This window comes from Pan paniscus, chromosome 5 (genome assembly GCF_029289425.2).
Source record: "Pan paniscus chromosome 5, NHGRI_mPanPan1-v2.0_pri, whole genome shotgun sequence".
Classification (NCBI taxonomy): domain Eukaryota; kingdom Metazoa; phylum Chordata; class Mammalia; order Primates; family Hominidae; genus Pan; species Pan paniscus.
Genome location: NC_073254.2, coordinates 97,326,530 through 97,348,341, shown reverse-complemented (window position 1 = coordinate 97,348,341; position 21,812 = coordinate 97,326,530). Strand labels below are relative to the sequence as shown.

The 21,812-nt window shown below is 35.0% G+C and overlaps 1 protein-coding gene across 3 annotated transcripts in view; it reads left to right on the top strand.

Moving 5' to 3' along the window:
- Positions 1-21,812, top strand: part of LOC129398018 (putative uncharacterized protein CCDC28A-AS1) — a 228,352-nt gene that overhangs the window by 74,297 nt on the left and 132,243 nt on the right. The window contains exon 3 of one of the 3 annotated variants that reach the window (XR_010112445.1): positions 21,513-21,793. The exons of the other annotated variants lie outside the window; for them this stretch is intronic. The gene's annotated coding sequence lies outside the window, so the exon portion shown is untranslated. The remainder of the gene's footprint in view (positions 1-21,512; positions 21,794-21,812) is intronic. 3 annotated transcript variants of the gene reach the window in all.

Genomic DNA, 21,812 nt, shown 5'->3' with positions numbered 1-21,812 from the left:
TGGTCCAACATTACTAGTAGCAGGCCCTTCATGTTGGTTCCTAGGTTGCATGTCATGACTCTGACTAGTCATTTGAAAACTTTTCTTCCTGGTAAACTAAGATTTCCCAGGCTTGTCTTGTACATTTCTTGCCCCAAATATGGAAATAGCCATTTCTGCGGAAGTGCCTCAACATCCCTACTTAAAACAATTTAGAATGTCCTAAATACTTAGGGAAAGAAAGATAAATGAGGCAAACTCAAAACTTTCAGATTTTGAGGTCATAATATTTAATTCAGGTATTCTATTTGATCAAATTACTCAGATAATTTATAAACACCATTACAGTTTTGATAAGATATAAAAGATGTACAGTTCATTGTGTTATCACTTTGATAAACTTTTTTCAAATCCATTATTTTAACAGTTCTTTTAAATAGAATATTACCTATAACCCCAATAATGGCAAAGATAAAAAAAAAAGCGTGACTAGCTACTGTGTTTGAAGCAGAGATTCGTGGGGGTCCAGGCTGAGAGTGAAATGCTGAACCAGGAGACTCCAGCCTTGCCCATTGAAACATTTCTTGGCTGACCCTTATGTGAGACCTTCTAGATACCCCCTAGGGTTCTCAGGCTTTGTTGAATGTAGCTTGAAAGCAATTGATTTATATCAGTTATTTTCAAAGTGTGCTACCCAGACCTGCAACATCTGCATCACCTGGTACTTTAGAAATGCACATTTTCAGCCCTAACCCACACCCACTGAGTCAGAAATCCTGGGGCTAGAACCCAGAAATCTATGTTTTAACAAATCTTGATGCACACTGAAGTTTGGGTGTCACTGCTTTTATAACAGTCCATGTTTTTCAAAGTGCCCTTTCCTATACCCACTCCTTATATTTTTATAACACCCATGGTGGGCAGATGCTATCTCTTCTTTGTAGTTGGGAGACCCTAAGAAAGTTATAATTAACATTCAGGTTTTCTCACTTTTGAATTGGGACACTTTTTATCATATCATTTAACCATGATGACCTGTCTCTTCTGTCATGGAAATTCTGTATTTCAAATGCTGGGATGTATTTTTAAATGATACTTGGCAATTATGTAAGGAGAGCAAGAAATGCTTCACTTGTGAAAATTCCAGAGTTGTTGATAGAATACATATACATGCCTGTAAAACTGTAATCTGCATGCAGAAGTTACATTTATCTTGTGGGGCTGCAGGAGCATCACATGAAATCCAGCTCTGGGTCTTCACTTAGGGACAGCAGTGTATTGCTGCACACATGTGAACTTAGCTACTCCCAACATTCCCCCTTCTATTGTTTCTTAAGCAATCACCTATCTAGAGAACTGGCTGCAGGATAAAATGCCTCTATTTTAAATGACTTTCATTCTTGAGGCATCCTGGACTATAAGAAACACTTTAGACTTCAGTCATTCCTTGCAAGACATGCAAGAAACTGAGTTTAAAGATAAGAGTATATTTTTTCCTCCCAAGAGACAAATGGCTTGATTATTTGTTCAGGTCTCTGGAGCTGCTGGAGCAGTGGCTACGGTGTAAAGGGCATCGTGGGCAGTGAGAAGGAGATTTAGCACCCAAGGAAATGAAAAAAATTATTAGCACTGTTGTTATCTGTACTTACAAAGGAAGACCTGCATGGCAGATAACAGCATTCGAAGTTCTCTTTTCTATTTATCTTGCTTTACATCTTCTGAACAAAACCAACGTGTAGACAACTGAAGCTTGTTCTAATAACAAAATTGTTGCCTGAAATGAAATTCTTGACATACCAATCATTCTCTGTAGTCAAATCATTTTTTTCATACAAAACATGTTTGAAGAACACTTTAATGAATGTTTTGCACTTAGTCATCTACTTTATTTTCTTTGCTAAGAGGTCCTTCAATAACCATAAAAGAACAAATTTTGCTGGGAGGCATAAAATATTTCCTGGAATGTTGTGAGCATAAGGTCTTCCTAAGATGTTAACGGAAACAAAAACCGATGATAACTAGAACAAAAATGACTTTGTGTAAGAGTGTTCTAAGAGAATTGCCTAATAGACTTTAGAAAGGCCAAATACTAATTAGACTCTTAATTGATGAGATAGACCATGCCAGGTTTAAGGCCATAGTCTTTGAGTTTGTGGAGAGTGCCTGGAGACACATTTTAGGGAAGGAGGCAGTGACTCTGGGCTTAGCCCAGATAAACCAGTGTCTGCATGTATATTATAATTTCCCTTGAGTGAGGCACACCTCCCCTCCTTGTCCTGAACCTCACTATATCTGAACCTTTTATGCCATTGATAGAAGTCAAATTTTGCATGAGCTATCCTTGAGTAGAATAAAATTTTTTAACACTATTGTTAATATCAGCTTCTTTTCTGAGAGCAGGTGTTGGAAACCAAATGGAGTATGAAACAGGGAGTTTATATCTCTACTTAGTTAGACTGCCTTCTGAAATACCTGTAGAAAGAATTTAAAAAGCAAGCATTTATCAATACAGTCGCTTGTAAAATAACGTCCAGTGAACTTTACACAAAATTGGTTAGAAACAGAGGCAATGAACTTGCTCTTCTGTCTCCCCTCATGCCCTGCCAAGGGCAAAGGCTGTGTTTTGAATACAAAGAACAGTTAAACCAAGGGCTTATTTACTAGATATTTTGTTTTACTTCACTTACAATGTAGGTTCTACGAAGCTGGATAGATTGACTCTATTTAATCATATTTGCCAGGAGTTTTTGCAGTTACTGTTTTTTCCATCTCGTTTTTTAGTTAACTTTATTTCTTTTTAAAATATATTTTCATATTTCAATCACTACTCTTCTTTATAATTATATCCTTATTGTGGTTAAATGGGCTTATTTTATTGCTGATTTTATGTCTAATCACTAGAATTGAAAATTTTGTTCTTCAAATACCTTTTAACATTCAAATATTGTTCTTACCTAATTTTGTAATACTCAAGCATTTTATTGTACTTTTGGCTTATTTCAAGCTTAAATATTTTGTAATGTCTTCCTGATTTCCACTTTAGCTTATGAATTATTTAAAGTTAACATTTTAGCTTTTGAATGTTATATTTTAGCAAACATTTTGTTTTGAATTCTAATCACACTGAATTGCAGGCAGTGAACATGGACTCTATGATACTGATTTTTTGGAGAAAATTCATGAGATTTTGTTTGTGACCTAATAAATGTATAGTGAGTATTTTATATCATTCTTGTTTCTTTTTATTAATGTTATTTGTATCTCTGATTTCCCATCAATAACTTTTCCTTGAAGTATATTTTGTCCAATGAAACTGGATTTTATTTACTATTTGTGCAATATAATTCATTCCAGTCTTTATTCTCATCAGCTCTATAATATTTACTTTTAGTTTCATTACTTATAATTTAAAAATTATATTTAAAAAAATCTAATCTGATAATTTTCTAGTAACTAATATATATATACGTATATGTGTATATATATTCATATATCATCTATCATATACCTATATCATATATACATATATCATATATATATCATATATACCTATATGATATAAATGTGTGTGTATATATATACATATATATACACACACACAGACACACACATATATATATATATGATTTGGCAAAATGTTAACGTTCTCTGCATTTCACATTCCCCTGAACAAAATGAAAAGATTGTCGTAGTATTAGCAAATTTACACCTGGAGATTAGGTCAGGAATGATCTCGCTTCCTTTATAACAGAGGGTAATGTGATAGAAAGAGAGAAAACAACAGGAAAAAGAGAAAAGAGAATTCTAGGGAGTACCAACAGCCTGAACTGGACTTCCTGTTAAGAGGGGGAAAAGGATGACTGTGTCCACTGATTACAATGATTACTAAATTACTGTGCACATTGGTAGGAAGTAAATACATGTGATAGCCATTCAGTTAGAGAACTCTCTGTTCAGTATTCCTATTAGACATTGCTTGTAATTATATATCTCTACACAATAAAAGTAAACATTATTTAATACTATAATCAGAAGACATATACTGTGTTGAAGACACTTTAAAGGGATAACTGTATAAAACAGAAGTTTGGTGTCTCTAAAACTGTCTTTGGGGACAAGAAACTCCTGGTCCCTAAACTGATGGCAAAGGAATAAAAGTACTTGGCAAGGATAATGGCAGAGGCTTTTTAATAAGTGTGGCTCTGGATCTCCTTAATCAAAGAAAACATACTCAATGGATTCAGGTGAGTCAGAATCCTTTGGGACCCTGAACACATTAAAGAGAGAACCTGAAAATATCCCACTTTACATCCTCCATTTCATTTTGCAAATGCTGCTTAGAAAGCAGAAATAGCATCTGAGTTACTTTCTGTCTTCAATGCAATAATCTGAAAGAATCGTCCACTTTCCAGGAAAATGAGATTTCCCCTTCCCCATTTCCCCTTCGTTTCCTAGGAAAAAGAAGAGGAGAAAGTTAGGCAGAAATCAGGAAAAACAGGCAAATAATTTTGACCTTGTGTGGTCTTCTTTTTTTTTTTTTATATTTGGAGAGGGAGTGAGAGGAAAGGAGTATGTATGTGGCAAGATGAATAGCTGAGAAAATATATCTCCATTGGAGGGAAAAATTTCAGTGATAGTGCGAGGGTCTATAATTTACCATATCCAGATTTTCTACACTCTGATCTCTGTCACTGGTTCTTCTCTATTTTGGGTTTCTCCCCAGACTATGATATAGCTACTGTGTCTGAAACTTTAGACTCTAATTTATTTGTTTTTAAAATTTCTGAAAGTCCTACTTGCGTTGTCATTTATACTTGAGTGCTGGTAAATTAGCAACGCAAGTACTGAATGTCTTCATGGAATAAGGTGTTTCCAAGGGTTCATATTCTACCATAGCTTGAGTCTGCTAATGTAGCTATCTGGGGATGTTAAGAGAAATATGTGTCTTTATCTTTGGTTACATGAGGATGTGTTAGACTTGTAAATGTTATTATTTATTGTTTCCAGAAACAATAGTCAACTTTGTGCAAGTTAACATAGAGAAAGAAAAAAAATGAGATTGTCTTGCTCCCATTTATTTCCTACTATGAAATCTATTTTAAGATATGTTTACTTCTAGGACAATTCTATACAATGTATACATAAGGACTCTTCTTCATTCTTCAACTGAATTGAGTGACAAGAGCAATGGATCACACACACAAAATAGAAATATAATAATTTCAACTTTCACAGAGATTTTGGTTTAGTTACACAAGACAAACTTATACAAAAATAAAATAGTTTAAATCACACTCACATTTAGTGCATCTAGCCAATTCAAGATTCCACAACTGTAGGTATAGAGGTTTAATGTTCTCCTCAGGGAGAGATTATAAACAAAGTAAAGTGTTAATAAAAATTTACTCTGAGTCCAAAATAGCCTAGGATATTCTCTTGATCATACATGTGTTTTCAAACTTTTTTTTAGATCATACCAATTGTCAAATAAATATTATGCAAAAATATGATTATGAAAAGATATCAGTGAAATTTGTATTCATTTATTTTCTAAAATTAAAGTTCAGGATAATTATGATTTTTAAAGTAAGCGAATCAGTAAAAATAATTTAATGAATGTAGCCATTTTAAATTCATGGTTATGGATTATAGTTTCAGAATTATATTAATCACAGTATATAGTTATGCTTTACATTTTTTGGTTAAATAAAATTATGAAAAGGCTGAGTCAACCAGGTACATTTTTTTTTTGAAAATGAAAAAAGTTAAAATATAATACCTTGCAATCTCAGAGTATTCTTCAAACAAACTGACACAGGGCACAATTTTTATCTCAAAAGTTTTTTAAAATTGAATTACAGAAACTGACATGTTCTTGCTCTGTCAGCAAAGAAGCAATGTTACTCCAAAGGCGATGTGTTTTTATGGAACAGATCTTTATTTTTAATACTATTCTCCAATAAAATATGTCATGGCTTCTTAAACAAATGGGTGGTCTAGCACTGGAGAAGAAAATTTATGAGATAAGTCTAGAGCATCTTGTAGAGCCAGACAGTATGGTGAATATGGTGAACTAAAAAAATCAAACCCCACAATGAATGGGTATATCAAAAGTACACAGGAGCAAACTGAAATAGTTCGTGATTGTCAAAGCTGGAAGAATTTGAGTAACAAGATAAATAATGTAGTGTTGGACTATAGCCCAAAGTATAAATTAAATATTCATAAATCCATAGACACATATGCAAATGATTGAATAAATAAATAAATAAATAGAGGAAAATATACAAATCTCCTATGTCGAATAATTTCAAATAATTTATGTTGATATTCTTCTCTAAAGGAGGAGTAACATAAATCCCCACTTCTTAAGTGATTGTCTTTCAAAAAGTATGCTATAGAAAGTGAATAAACAGAATATGGAAAGGGCAAGAAAAGAGTCACCTACAGTGGAGAATCCTGATCAGTACTAGTTCAGCCAGGGAATTAAAGTTAATGCTGTAAATAATAATTCACGTTGATATGATCTTGTGTGAGTGAGGTAATAAAAATGACGCTTGATCTCTGTGATCTCTCCCCTTCACTGAAGAAAACGCCCACAAATCCAATTTAAACAAAAGAAAAACATCAAACAAATTCCCACAGAGGAGCATTCTACAAAATACCTAGCCAGCACTCATCAAAACTGTCAAGGATATCAAAACCAAGTCTATAGAATATTGAACAAAACGAAGAGTTTAATTGTGATAACAACAAATATGATAAAATACTTAGAAATAAATTTAACATAAATGTTGGAACACATAAAAATATCAAATACTCTGGAATTTTACAAAAGTAATATTGAAAAAAATACCTCTTTAGGATATCAAAACAGCATCAAGATATAAATTCTCCCTAAATTAATTTATAGACAATGTGATATGAATAAAAATACCATAGAGTTTTCTCCGGAGCTAATCAAGTTGACTAGGAAAATTTACACATAAATATAGCTAGGTTTTGGCATCAGAGTGATGCTAGCCTCATAAAATGAGTTTACAGTGCTTCCTTTGCTTGTGTATTTTTGGAAGAGTTTGAAAGGGTTGATATTAATTCTTCTTTGAATATTTGGTAGAATTTACCCATGAAGCCATCTGGTCCTGGGATTTTCTTTGTTGGGAGGTTTTTGATTACTGATTCTGTCTCCTTATTTGTTATTGATCTGTTCAGGCTTTCGATTTCTTCTTAATTCAGTCTTGGCAGATTGTATGTGTTTAGGAATGTGTTTATTCCTTCTAGGCTATTCAGTTTGTTGGCATATAATTGTTCATAATAGCCCCTTATGAATATTTTTATTTCTGAGGCATCTATTATAGTGTCTCCTCCTTCATTTCTGATTTTGGGTCCTTTGTCTTAGTCTAGCTAAGAATTTGTCAATTTTGTTTATCTTTTCAAAAAACAACTTAGTTTTGTAGTTTTTTCTTTACTTTTTACTATTTTAGTTTTTCTCTAATCTTTATTATTTATTTTCTTCTTCTGGCTTTGAGATTTGTTTGTCCTTCTTGTCCTAGTTTATTAAGATTTAAACCTAGGTTATGTATTTGAGATCTTTCTTCTTTCTAAAGGTAGGAATTTCTTGCTCCATTTTGCTCCAAAAGCACTGCTTTTACTTATGGGTTATAATTTCCGGTATGTTGTGTTCTCACTTCATTTGTTGCTAGATACTTTTTAAATTCCCTTTTGATTTCCTTTTTGATCCGATGGTTGTTCACAGCTATATTATTTAGTTTCTACATATTTGGGATACCAAAGGTGTATGGTCCTTTCAATGTGCTGTTGAATTCTGTTTGCTAGTATTTTATTGGGGATTTTTCATCTATGTTTATTAAGGATATGGACTGTAGTTTTTCTTTTTTTGACATGTTCGTTGAGCTTTGGTTTTAGAGTGATGCTGGCCTTGTAAAAAGAGGCTAAAATGTTCCTTCTTCTCAATAACATGTGAAACATAAAATAGTCAAACTATTAGGAAAAGAGAATAGAATGGTGGTTGCCAGAGGCGAAGGGAGGGAAAAAGGAAAAATGTTAGTGAAGGGGTATAAAGTTTTAGTTATGCAATATACAAAAGTTCTCAAAATATAATGTACAGCACTGTGACTATGGTTAATAATACCATATTATATGTTTTAAATTTGCTGAAATATTCTCACCACACGCACACACACACAGATACATCCACACACAAGAAGATTGTAACTATGTGAAATGATGAATGTTAATTATCTTGATTGTGATAATTAATTCATAATTCATGCCTATATAAACTCAACTTGTACATTTTAAAGCTAAAAATAGATAAGACACTACTGGAAAGGTAGAGCTTTGTGTAGAAATCATCTTTTACAATATGTTAATATACTACAAAGTCTTTATAATGAAAATATGTATGATTGGCACATGACTAAACAAATAATTCCAGAAATAAACCCAAGTACGTATGCAAATATAGCACATGGTAAAGAAACATCTCAAATAGGACAAAGTTCAGTTTTTAAGCAAATGATGTTGGAACATTTAGATACATTTTTGAAAAATAAAATTAGACATTTCCTTCAAAACATACACAGAATAAATTTCAAATAAATCAGAGTTCTGATTATAAAATATAAAACTGTTGAAGTACTAGAGGTAAACTTGAATGAATTTCTTTATGACAGTGTAGGGAAAGGCTTTCTAGCTACATATCACAAAATTCGGATACAGTACAAATAAGCATAATTACTTCAGACTTTGTATGTATTTGTTTTATAAATATTTATTTAGGTATACATAAGTGTGTATAAATGCTTATACATATTTATGTAAATAAATGATTATATATTTATAATAAATATTGTACATTCATTAAAATTTGTATGGAAAATACAAACTTTTCATCATAAGAACATCATAAGCAAAATCAAAAGGCAATTGACAAACTGGAAGAAAATATTTTCAACATCTAACACAGATATGAAGTTAATATTCCCAATATATAAAGAAATTTTAATAATTTTGAGGAAGAAAAAATCTTACAGAAAAATAGGCAAATGGCATGAATAGACATATACATCTGTAGACACATACGTAGAATTTTAAAATTTTTAAATATATGAACAGATGTTCAGCTTTACTCATAAGATAACTGAAATACTGGACAAAATTCAAAAGCTTGACAGTATATTTTACTAGGTCTATGTTGATGAAACTCTTGGGAAATTGTCCATCTCAGACGTTATTGGTGAAACTAAAACGATACAACCACTACAGAGGGGAATTTGGCAAAGCCTAAAATTCTACATATGTGTTTATCCTTTGACTCACCAATCTATATTTTGGGAATTAACTCTGAAGATACACCTCCAACCATACAAAAATAGCATGTGTCAATGTTATTTATTAAAAATTGTTTGTAATTATAAAATGTTAATTTAAATGTCCAAATACAGGGAAATGTTTAAATTAGGTATGGTGCACACAACCAAATAGATACTGTTCAGCTGTGACAAAAAATGAAAAAGACATCTATAAACTGATTGAATTTATTTACAAAAGTATTGTGATATATTTTATAATATGTAATATATTAGAAAAGTAAATTATTTTTTCCATTGCATAAGAAAGATGAAGGAACAAGAAAAACTACATGAATTTGCTTATTTTTGTTAGAGAAAAACACAGGATGGATAACTAGAACCCTGTGAAATTGGTGAGTTATGATGTCAGGCTAGGGGAAAAGGGATAGAATAACACTTCTTTTGAGTATACTTTTTTATTAGTTTTGGAAGCACATTCATATTCTAATCATTCAAAATTAAATCAACAAAGATAAAAAGAATTCTAAAATGAACTGCAAACAGAAGGAAAAGAACCCAACTATTATTGTAAGTGAATAACAACCACAATGAACCAGTAAAGAAAATAGCTAAATAACTACTAGACAATAAGACTTTGACTAATTAGGGAAATATTAGGAAAACAATTTGACTCAAATTAGGGAAATTAAACTGAACTAAACTAAAAATCTGTACCTATATCTTATCTCTGTCCACTAAACGACCTAAAAGTGATGATGATCTAGTAGTAATAAGTATACCTAGCTGCCGAAATTTTGGTTTATAAATACCATTTCCCACTATAAAGGATTAGACCTCCTTGGAAAAATGGCTCATTCCATGCCTGGGGCAGAAAAGGTCCAAGGTGAGCCCAGAATTTATTGTTATGCTGCAAAATAAGTAGTGTAAAAAAAACTGAAGGGGATGCAGGAGAAAGATTAACGAGATTCCCACTGACCAAATTTGGTTCACTTTGAATATCAAATGAAATGTGTTCAATAATAAATTATAACTTTTTGTAAAAAATAGGAGTTTATTAGCTAGATAGATTAGATAAGTTTCTCTTATAGAAAAATGCAGATTGATAAATATACGTGGAGTAATAGAGTTGGAGAATTATTGTTTTGCAATTAGCATTTTAAATATTTCAAGAATCATGAATCAGTATTAAATCTAGGGGAGCAAAATTTGATGGAGATTAGGATATCTGCATAATTTCAATGTCTACCCATAGATTGCTTATTAGTTGCAAAGCAAAAATAGTAGCTATTCAGTGAGGAAACTAGAGAACATTCTGACCTTGTGATCAAAATTAACGTAACCAATAAAGTGTAGGCAGATGCCATGTGCCTCCAAATGGGATATTCTGTAAAGATCAAAATATTTTTTACACAATATACCTAGAGGTGGGAATACATTACTTGAACTGATTATGAAGAGACATCAGACAAAACCAAACGGGAATATTCTATAAAATAATTATCCAGGGCCGGGTGCGGTGCCTCATGCCTGTAATCCCAGCACTTTGGGAGGCCGAGGCGGGTGGATCACCTGAGGTCAGGAGTTCGAGACCAGCCTGGCCAACATGGTGAAACCCCATCTCTACTAAAAATACAAAAATTAGCCAGGCATGGTGGCATGCGCCTGTAATCCCAGCTACTCGGGAGGCTGATGCAGGAGAATCGCTTGAACCCAGGAGGCAGAGGTTGCAGTGAGCCAAGATCATGCCACTGCACTCCAGCCTGGGTGACAGAGCAAGTCTCCTTCTCAAAATAATAATAATAATAATAATAATAATAATAATAAAGAATTATCCAGTATCTTTTAAGCTGTTAATGTTATGAAACACAAAGAAAAGCAAAGGCATTCTTCCAGATTACAGGAGATTAAAGAAACCTGAGTAATTGCAACATGTAATCCTAAAGTAGATATTGTCCTGTAGGGAAAAGTGCCATAAAATAAATTATTGTGATAGGTAATGAAATTAGAATATATACTGTATACTCAATTAAATGATTTTAACAATCTTAATTTTTCTGAATTTGCAACATTACTATGGGTATAAAAATATTCTTATTTGTAGCTTTCTTTACTCTCCTGCTTATAGGTTTATGTATTTATCTACATACACAGAAAATCACAGTAAAAAAGGTGTAAATTTTCATTTTATTTGTCATACATATTTTTAAAACGTAAGAGGAAAAATGATTTTTATTTTTACCAACATATTTACCATGTATCTTTTATTCTTGAAGTTTAAAGTTTACCTCTAGTTTTCATTTCTTTTTTTTTTTTGACGGAGTGACACTCTGTGCCCAGGCTGGAGTGCAGTGGTGTAGTTAACTGCGACCTCTGCCTCCCAGGTTCAAGAAATTCTCGTGCCTCAGCCTCCCAAGTAGCTGGGATTACAGACGAGTGCCACCACACCTGGCTAATTTTTGTATTTTTAGTAGAGACAGGGTTTCACCACGTTGGCCAGCCTGATCTCAAACTCCCAACCTCAGGTGATCTGCCTGCCTTGGCCCAAAGTGCTGGGATTTCAGGTGTGAGCCACCGTGCCTGGCCTCTAGTTTCATTATCCTTCAGCCTGAACAACTTTCTTTAGCATTGTTTTAGAGCAGGACTGCTGGCAACAAGTTCTCTTGGTTTTCCTTCGTCTAAAGTTATATATAGTTCACTTCATTACTGCAAAATGTTTTGTTGGATGAAGAATACTGGGTTGTTTTAAAGATGTTTCAGACATGGTCTACTAGCCTCCACAGCTGTCCCATTAATATCCCATTTTCTTTTATATATATTGAATTAAGTTTTTTTCTTCAGCTTATATTTTCAGTAGTTTAATTTATGAATTACCTGGACATAGTTTTCTTTGACTTTATTTTATTTTGATTTGATGAGTTTCTCCAATCACTTATTTATATCTTTCACCAAACTTGGAAAGATTTCTGTTTTCTCAAAAAAAGGTTTTTTCTGTTTACTCTGTTGATAGTTTCTTTTGCTGTGCAGAAGTTCTTTAGTTTAATTAGACCTTATTTGTCAATTTTTGCTGTTGTTTCAGTTGCTTTTGGTGTCTTTGTCATGAAATCTTTTCCCATTCCTATGTTCTGAATGGCATCGCCCAGGTTGATTTCTAGAGTTTTTATGATAGAGGCAGGAGGCTGACAGGGACAAGTCCTTGGTGAAACCTCACCTTCAAGCCAAAAAGCCTGAAACCCACAGCCCAAAATGAGAACTTCTATTTTGTTTGCCCACTCTCTCCTGATTGGTTCTTTTTGAATAATGCCTTTTTGCCAGTCTAATGTTGCCTTTTCCAAAACTACTATGGCCAGCCCTGCTCCCCCATCCTGTGCCTATAAAGACCCTAAGCTCAGTTGGTAGGGGAGAGAGAGGCAACTTGACTTTAGAGAGACGGCTGTACTTCGGATGAAAAAGGTGACTTGACTTTGGAGAGATGTCTTGACTTCAGGGAAGAGCTGACAGGACTTCAGGGGAAGAATACCTGCCCATCTCATCCCCTCTCCAGCTCCCCTCTCCACTGAGAGCCATTTCCGTTGCTAAATAAAATTCTCTGCCTTCATCATCCTTCAAGTGTCCACATGACCTTATTCTTCTTGGATGCCAGACAAGAGCTTGGGATCCACCGCTGTGGATACCCAAAAAATGATGTCACGCTGGCCCTTTGCCCTTGCTGGTGAAAAACAGCCACCCCCACACAATAAGGCAAGGAGCCAAGTGAACTGATACACACAGTGGAGCTAAAAGAGCATTGTAACATGTTCTCTGGGGCTTCAGGGTCACAGGCACCCCTACTGGGGCACTGCCACTGGCCCTGCATGGAGCTTGTTTCTGTTGGCAGCAAGATGGATCCCTCACTAACTTGCTCACATGCTCCCTCCTGCAAGGGATTGAGCGTGGTGTGCCAAGTAAACAGGGCACCACTGTTGCAAGTCTGATGAAGAGGCTGAGGAAAATCCTGCATCATTTAGAGTGTGGGGCTTTTACATTTAAGTCTTTAATCCATCTTGAGTTATTTTTTTGTATATGGTATGAGGAAGGGATCTAGTTTCAATCTTCTACATGTGGTGAGCAAATTGTCCCAGCACCATTTATTGAAGAGGGTATCCTTTCCCCATTGCTTGTTTTGTCAGGTTTGTTGTAGATCAGATAGTTGTAGGTGTGTGGTCTAATTTCTGGGTTCTCTATTCTGTTCCATTGGTCTAGGTGTCTGTTATTGTATCAGTATCATGCTGTTTTGGTTACTACAGCCCTGTAGTATAGTTTGAAGTTGGATAGCATGATGCCTCCAGCTATGTTCCTTTTGCTTAGGATTGCAGTGCCTTGGCTTTTTGGGCTCTTTTTGGTTCCATCTAAGTTGTAAAATAGTTTTCTTTTCCTAGTTCTCTGAAGAATGTCAGTGGTAGTTTAATGAGAATACCATTGAATCTATAAATTACTTTGGGCAGTATGGCCATTTTAATGATATTGATTCTTCCTATCCATAGCATGGAATTTTTTTTATTTGTATGTGCATCACTGCTTTCTTTGAGCAATGGTTTGTAGTTCTCCTTGTGGAGATCTTTTGCCTTCCTAGTTAGCTATGTTTCTAGGTATTTTATTCTTTGGCCCTTGGCTTGCCTGTTGTTGGTGTATAGGAATGCTAGCCATTTTTGCACATTTATTTTATATCCTGAGACTTTGCTGAAGTTGCTTATCAGCTTAAGAAGCTTTTGGGCTGAGATGATGGGGTTTTCTAGATATAAAATCATGTCATCTGCAAACAAAGATACTTTGACTGTCTCTCTTTCTATTTAAATATGTTTTATTTCATTCTCTTACCTGATTGCCCTGGCCAGAACTTCCAATACTATGTTGAATAGACATGGTGAGAGAAGGCATCCTTGTCTTGTGCCAGTTTTCAAGGGGAATGCTTCCAGCTTTTGCCCATTCAGTATAATGTTGGCTGTGCATTTGGCTTTTATTATTTTGAGGTATGTTTCTTTAACACCTAGTTTATTGAGAGTTTTTAACGTGGGATGTTGAATTTTATTGAAATCCCTTTCTACGTCTTTTGAGATTATCATGTTGTTTTGGTCTTTAGCTTTGTTTATGTGATGAATCACATTTATTGATTTGCATGTGTTGAACCAACCTTGCATTCTTGGGATGAAGCCTACTTGATCGTGGGGGATAAACTGTTTTATCGTGGGGGATAAACTGTGCTCCTAGATTCAATTTGCCAGTATCTAGTTGAGGATTTTTACATCAATGTACATGAAGGATACTGGCCTGAAGGTTTTTGTTTTTTTGTATCTCTTCCAGGTTTTGGTATTAGGATGATGCTGGCCTCATAGAATGCATTAGTGAGGAGTTTTTCTTCCTCAGTTTTTTGAAATAGTTTCAGTAGGAATGGTACCAGCTCTTCTTTGTACATCTGGTAGAATTCAGCTGTGAATCTGTTTGGTTCTGGGCTTCTTTTTGTTGGTAGGCTATTATTGCCTCAATTTCAGAACACATTATTGGTCTGTTCAGGGATTTAATCTCTTCCTGGTTCAGTCTTGGCATGGTGTCTGTGTCAAGTATTTTATCCATTTCTTCTAGATTTTCTAGTTTGTGGGCACAGAGATGTTTATAATATTCTCTAATGGTTGTTTGTATTTCTGTGGGGTCAGTTGTAATATCCCCTTTATTGTTTCTGATTGTGTTTATTTGAATCTTCTCTCTTTTCTTCATTATTAATCTAGCTAGTAATCTATTTTATTTTTTATTTTTTCAAAAAAACAGCTGCTTGATTTGTTGATCATTTGAATGGTTTTTCATGTCTCTAGTGCCTTCAGTTTATCTCTGATTTTGGTTATTTCTTGTCTTCTGTGTGCTTCGGTATTTCTTTGCTCTTGGTTCTCTAGTTTTTTTAGTTGTGATGTTAGGTTGTTACCTTGAAATCTTTCTAAATTTTTAATATAGGCATTTAGTGCTATGCATTTCCCTCTTAACACTGCCTTAGCTGTGTCTCAAATTCTGGTACTTTGTATTTTTGTTCTCATTAGTTTTAAAGAAGTTTTTGATTTCTGCCTTAATTTCATTATTTACCCAAAAGTCATTCGGGAACAGCTTATTCAATTTCCATGTAATTGTTGGTTTTGTCTGAATTTGTTAGTCTTGAGGTCTAATGTAATTGCACTTTGTTCTAACAGGCTGTTATGATTTTAGTTTTTTGCATTTGGTGAGGAGTGTCTTACTTTCAATTATATGATCAATTTTAAAGTAAGTGTCATGTGTCAATGAGAAGAATGTATATTCTATTGTTTTGGGATGAAGAATTCTGTAGATTTCCTTCAGGTCCATTTGATCCAGTGCTGAGTTCAGGTCCTGAATATCTTTGTTAATTTTCTGTCTCAGTGATCTATCTAATATTTTCAGTGGGGTGTTAAAGACTCCCACTGTTATTGTGTGGGATTCTAAGTCTCTTTGAAGGTTTCTAAAAACTTGCTTTGTAAATCTTGGTTCATCTGTATTGGTGCATATATATGGAAGGTGTTAAGAGGGAGAAGATCAGGATAAACAACTAATGGTTACTAGGCTTAATACCTGGGGGATAAAATAATCTGTACAACAGTCTTCCACCACACAGGTTTATCTGTGTAACAAACCGGCCCATGTACCCCTGAACTTAAAATAAAAGTTGGTATTTTTTCTGCATTGTCTTTCTCCTCTGCTTCTGAAACTTCAAAGACATAAATCGTTAGCCTTTTGTTACTGTATCATAAGCTCTGGAGGCTTTGATATTTTTTAAAAAGTATTGTATCTGTTGATTCCACAAATCAGATAATTTCTTTTGTTCTATATTCAAGATCATTAACTTTTTTTCTCTGTTGTTGCCATTCTGCTACTGAGCCTATTTAGTGAATTTTCTACTTTAGATAATATATTTTTATTTCTGAAATTTCCAGTTAGTTGTTTTAAAGTTTCTATTTGTCTGCTCAGAACTCTCTCTCCATTCATTTTAAGCAAGCTTAATGTCTACCTTGCCTCATGGTTATCATAGCTTCTTCAAAGTCTTTGTGCGATAATTCCTACATGTGAGTCAAATCAGGTTTATCATCAGTTGGTTGTCTTTTTCCTTGAGAATTGGGTATAGTCATAGATCATATTCTCTATGATGTATTTATGCCATGTAATTTTAGATTGTATCCTCACTGTATAGATCATTTTGTTATGAAAATTTGGATCCTGTTTAAATCCTCCAGATAATATTGATTTGTTGCTGCTATTGCTGATGTTGTTTTTCTTGGTAATCAACCTGGTTCGGCCTAACTGCAAGTTCTTTCTTGCCTTCTGCCAGCAATGATTCCATTATCAATTAAGTTTTTGAAGCCTCTGTTATAGTGTTTGAATGTTACCATGCCACTCTTTGATTTCTAGAAGTTGGTAGTGGTTCTCAAAACCTTCACTATGCTTTTGGGGGCCTTTTTCACACATACCCAGGTTGTGGGTAAGTCCAGTAGTTGTCTTGGTTTATATACATAATTATCGAATTCCTTCCCAAGTTCTATCCTCTCTGAATTTACCTATAACCTCTGGCTACCAAGGATCCTCTTTCCCAGTTTCTTTGGCCAGAAAAATTAGCTTCTTTCATAGTTTTATCCGGCCGAGTTGGCAAATCTGACTGACTGGGGATTATTACCCACAAGGCGAAGTTGTGAGAGAAAGGAGAGAAAAAAAATTAGAAAATTCATGCCATGCACTTTTTAGACAGCAGTCACTCCTTTTCTTGGCTTATCTAGCCATAGACACAGGTTTCACATTGAAATTTTATATACCTATGGCTCCACCTCTGCTACTACAAGACTGATTCATCTCTGCAATAGGGTTTGCTTTGCAGCAGGGCTGCAAAAAAAAAAAAAAAAAAAATTCACCCAGTACTCCCCACTTTTCCTGGCCCCAGGGTAGAAAATGTTTTCCTTCCAGTGTTCACTGCACAGTTTGATAACCTGAGCTACTAGATCTTTCTTGGGTGCAGGCTTAGAAATAAATAGAGAAAACAAAACAAAACAAACAACTTATGAAATGTGCTGTTGCTGGTCCTTCTTCAAGTTTTAAATTGCCCCTTTATCTTTCTGTTCTTCTTTACCTTTTCAGAGTCCTCGGGTAGTTGATGAGTTTATTCATTTCAGAATTTACAGTTGTGACCAGGCCCTTGCTATCTTATTCCATTTTGAATGGTACTGAAAATTCCCATTCTTACTGTTGGAAAAATTCCTTAAGTATCAAATGGTAAAGCAACATATTGTATGCAGGTTATACTGAAATAGTCCATAAAGAGTAATTATATGTATATAGATAGATAGATCTAAATATAGATATAGAGAGAATGTTAAAATGTAGCAAGAAGTTAATAATTCATGAATCTGTGTAAAATATGTAGTTATCTGTTTTATCCTTATAACTTTTCATTAAATTTAAATTATTTCAAGAAAAAGTTTTTCTTTTTTTTGCAAAAAGAAAAATAACTCTGAAACATCTTCAATCCAACACTAATTATTTAAATAAAATTGTCTAATGCACTTCATTTGCCAATACTGTTTGAAAGATCTTGGCATCTTCATTGGTGACTTGTGCTTTCCTGGGCAACTTGGAATGACAGATTTAACACAATAAATCTTCATTTTATAAAAGAATCTGTTCCTGGAGCAATTATTAAAATTTATTTTGCCTAATAAACTTAGAAGCCACTGTTTTGCTATAAATTAATATGATGAGATGCTAAAAACTGATGGAAATACTTTAGGGCACCTTTGTTATGTATGTGTCAAGTGTTTTGAAATTATTTTATTTTCATTGTATTCACTTGTATAAAAACTGCATAAAAATCAGCAAAAAAGAGATGAACACAATGACTGTGCTCTATTCTAGCTGAACTGTAATATCCTGCTGAATCATAAAAATGTCACCACATCTTATTCTTTAAATATGTTCATCAATTATTCTAGGTGTTAATATTTGGATTAAACAATGATAAGAACTACATTATTTTTTGTAACATTTGCTCATAAAAACACCTCTTTCAATGTGAATGGCATAAAACTTGGAAGATTTTTTTTCTGTCTACCATTATGTTTCTTCCTTTCCTCAAAATAAAAAAATTTTAATATCATAGTGTCTATAGAGTTTTTGGGCAACATTTCACTATAGAAAATACTAACTAATTTGTTTTACTATAAAACATGAAAGTTTATGTATTATCCTAGTTTTTTTGTTCAAATGACTTTGGATGGAAGTATTTAGTGATTTATGCTTTAATTTAGTATCACTAATTGACAGTTGAAAAACATTTGGTTGATGGATACTGTATTAGTTTGTTTTCATGCTGCTAATAAAGACATACCCGAGACTGGGTAATTTATACAGGAAAAAGGTTTAATGGACTTACAGTTCCACATAGCTGGGGAGGCCACACAAGTATGGCAGAAGGCAAGGAAGAGCAAGTCACATTTTACATGATGGCAGCAGGCAAATAATGAGAGCTTGTGCAGGGAAACTAGTTTATAAAATCATCAGATCTCATGAAACTTATTCACTGCCATGAGGACAGCAAAGAAAAGACCTGCCCTCATGATTCAGTCACCTCCCACCAGGTTCCTCCTATGACATGTGGGAATTGTGGGAGTTACAATTTAAGATGAAATTTGGGTGGAGACACAACCAAACCATATCATTCCACCCCTGGCCTCTCCCAAATCTCATGTCCTCACATTTCAAAACCAATCATGCCTTCCCAACAGTCCCTCAAACTCTTAACTCATTTCAGCATTAACTCAAAATTCCACAGTCCAACATCTCATCTGAGCAAGGCAAGTCTCTTCCGTCAATGAACCTGTAAAATCAAAAGCAAGTTAGTTACTTCCTAGATACAATGGGGGTATAGGCATTAGGTAAATACAGCCATTCCAAATGGGAGAAATTGGCCAAAACAAAGGGACTACAGGTCCCATGCAAGTTCAAAATCCAGTGGGGCAGTCAAATCTTAAAGCTCCAAAGTGATCTCCTTTGGCTCCATGTCTCACCTCCAGGTCATGCTGATGCAAGAGGTGGTTTCCCATGGTCTTGGGCAGTTCCACTGCTGTGGCTCTGCAGGGTACAGCTTCCCTCCCAGCTGCTTTCATGGGCTGGTGTTGAGTATCTGCAGCTTTTCCAAGTGCACAGTGCAAGGTGTCAGTGGATCTACCATTCTGGGGTCTGAAGGACGGAGGCCGTGTTCTCATGGCTCCACTAAGTGATGCCCCCGTAGGGACTCTGTGTGGGTGCTCCAGCCTCACATTTCCCTTTTACACTGCCCAAGCAGAGGTTCTCCATGAGGGCCGCACCCTTGCAGCAAACTTCTGCCTGGACATCCAGGCATTTCCATACATCTTTTGAAACCTAAACAGAGGTTCCCCAACTCCAATTCTTGACTTCTGTGTACTTGCAGGCTCAACACTACATGGAAGTTGCCAAGTCTTGGGGGTGGCACCCGCTGAAGCCATGACCTGAGCTCTACATTGGCCCCTTTCAGCCATGGCTGTAGCGGTTTGGATTCAGGGCACCAAGTCTCTAGGCTGCACACAGCACAGGGACCCTGAGCCCACCCTATGAAACCACTTTTTCCTCCTAGGCCTTCAGGTCTGTGTTGGTAATGCCTGCCGTGAAGACCTCTGACATGTCCTGGAGACATTTTCCCTGTTGTCCTGGAGATTAATATTCAGCTCTTTGTTACTTATGCAAATTTCTGCAGCCTGCTTGAATTTCTCCTCAGAAAATGGGATTTTCTTTTCTATCGCATTGTCAGGCTGCACATTTTCTGAACTTTTATTCTCTTCTTTCCTTATAAAACTGAATGCCTTTAACAGCACACAGGTCACCTCTTGAATGCTTTGCTGTTTAGAAATTTCTTCAGCCAGATACTGTAATTCATCTCTCTCAAGTTCAAAGTTCCAAAAATTTCTAGGAAAGGGCCAAAATGCCATCAGTCTCTTTGCTAAAACATAACAAGAGTCACTTTACTCCAGTTAACAAGTTCCTCATCTCCATCTGAGGCCACCTCAGACTGGACCTTATTGTTCATGTCACTATCAGCATTTTTGTCAAAGCCATTCAACAAGTCTGTAGGAAGTTCCAAACTTTCCCACATTTGTCTGTCTTCTTCTCGGCCCGCCAAACTGTTCCAACCTCTGCCTGTTACCCCATTCTAAAGTCGCTTCCACATTTTTGAGTATCTTTTCCCACATTTGTCTGTCTTCTTCTGAGCCCTCCAAACTGTTCCAACCTCTGCCTGTTACCCAGTTCCAAAGTCACTTCCACATTTTTGTGTGTCTTTTCAGTAGCATCCCACTCCTGATACTAATTTACTGTATTAGTCTGTTTTCATGCTGTTAATAAAGACACATTGATACTGGATAATTTATGAAGGAAAAGGGTTTAATGAACTTACAGTTACACATGGTTGGGGGGGCCTCACAATCATGGCGGAAGGCAAGGAGGAGCAAGTCACATCTTACATGGATGGCAGCAGGCAAAAAGAGAGAGCTTGTGCAGGAAAATTCCCTTTTTTAAAACTGTCAGATCTCATGAGACATATTCACTACCATGGGAACAGCATGGGAAAGACCCACCCCCATAACTCAATTTACCTCCCACCAGGTTCCTCCCATAACACATGGGAATTGTGGAAGTTACAATTCAAGATGAGATTTGGGTGGGGACACAGCCAAACCATATCAGATACTATATATCAATCAGTTCAACGTTTATCCTGCCTTCATGGAATACAAATTTAATGGGAAGAAATATAATAATGATTGACAAATAGATAAATGAGGTTGATTTCAAATAGTGATAAATAGTGTTTTAGAAGATATAAGTTTTAGAAGACCAAAGAATGGGAATATTTCAAGGAGAGAAAACTCTCAAAAATGTAAGAAGAAGAGCTACTTAGTATTCTTGAGAAATGAACGGAAGGTAAATGAGGTTGGAGGTTAGTGAATGAAAGGGAGAGTGGCAAGATCTCACTGTGAAATAAATCTATTAGTTATTCCAGGTGTTAACTGGAATATCATGTGGGACTGGGAAAAGCATGTGTGATGTCATAATAAAGGATGGGTATTTTATTCTAAATGCTAAGGTAAGACATTACAGTTTTTGTTTTAGGTATGAGACTTGCAAGAAGACATACATATTTTGCTGATTGACAAGGGGATAATGCATTGGGTAGAAGAAGAATGAAAGTAGAGGAACTAATTAAGAAATATTTACTACAATTAAGAAGAGATGATAATAACTTCGACCAAGGTGGAGGCTATGAAGATGGAGCAATGTGAATACATGGAGACATGTTTTTGATGCAGACTCAGCAAGAAATTCTAATATATTAGATTTTATGTTTTGGGAGAAAAAGAGACATCTCCAAGATTATGGCTTGAATAGATTGGGTAATCATGCAATTTGTTT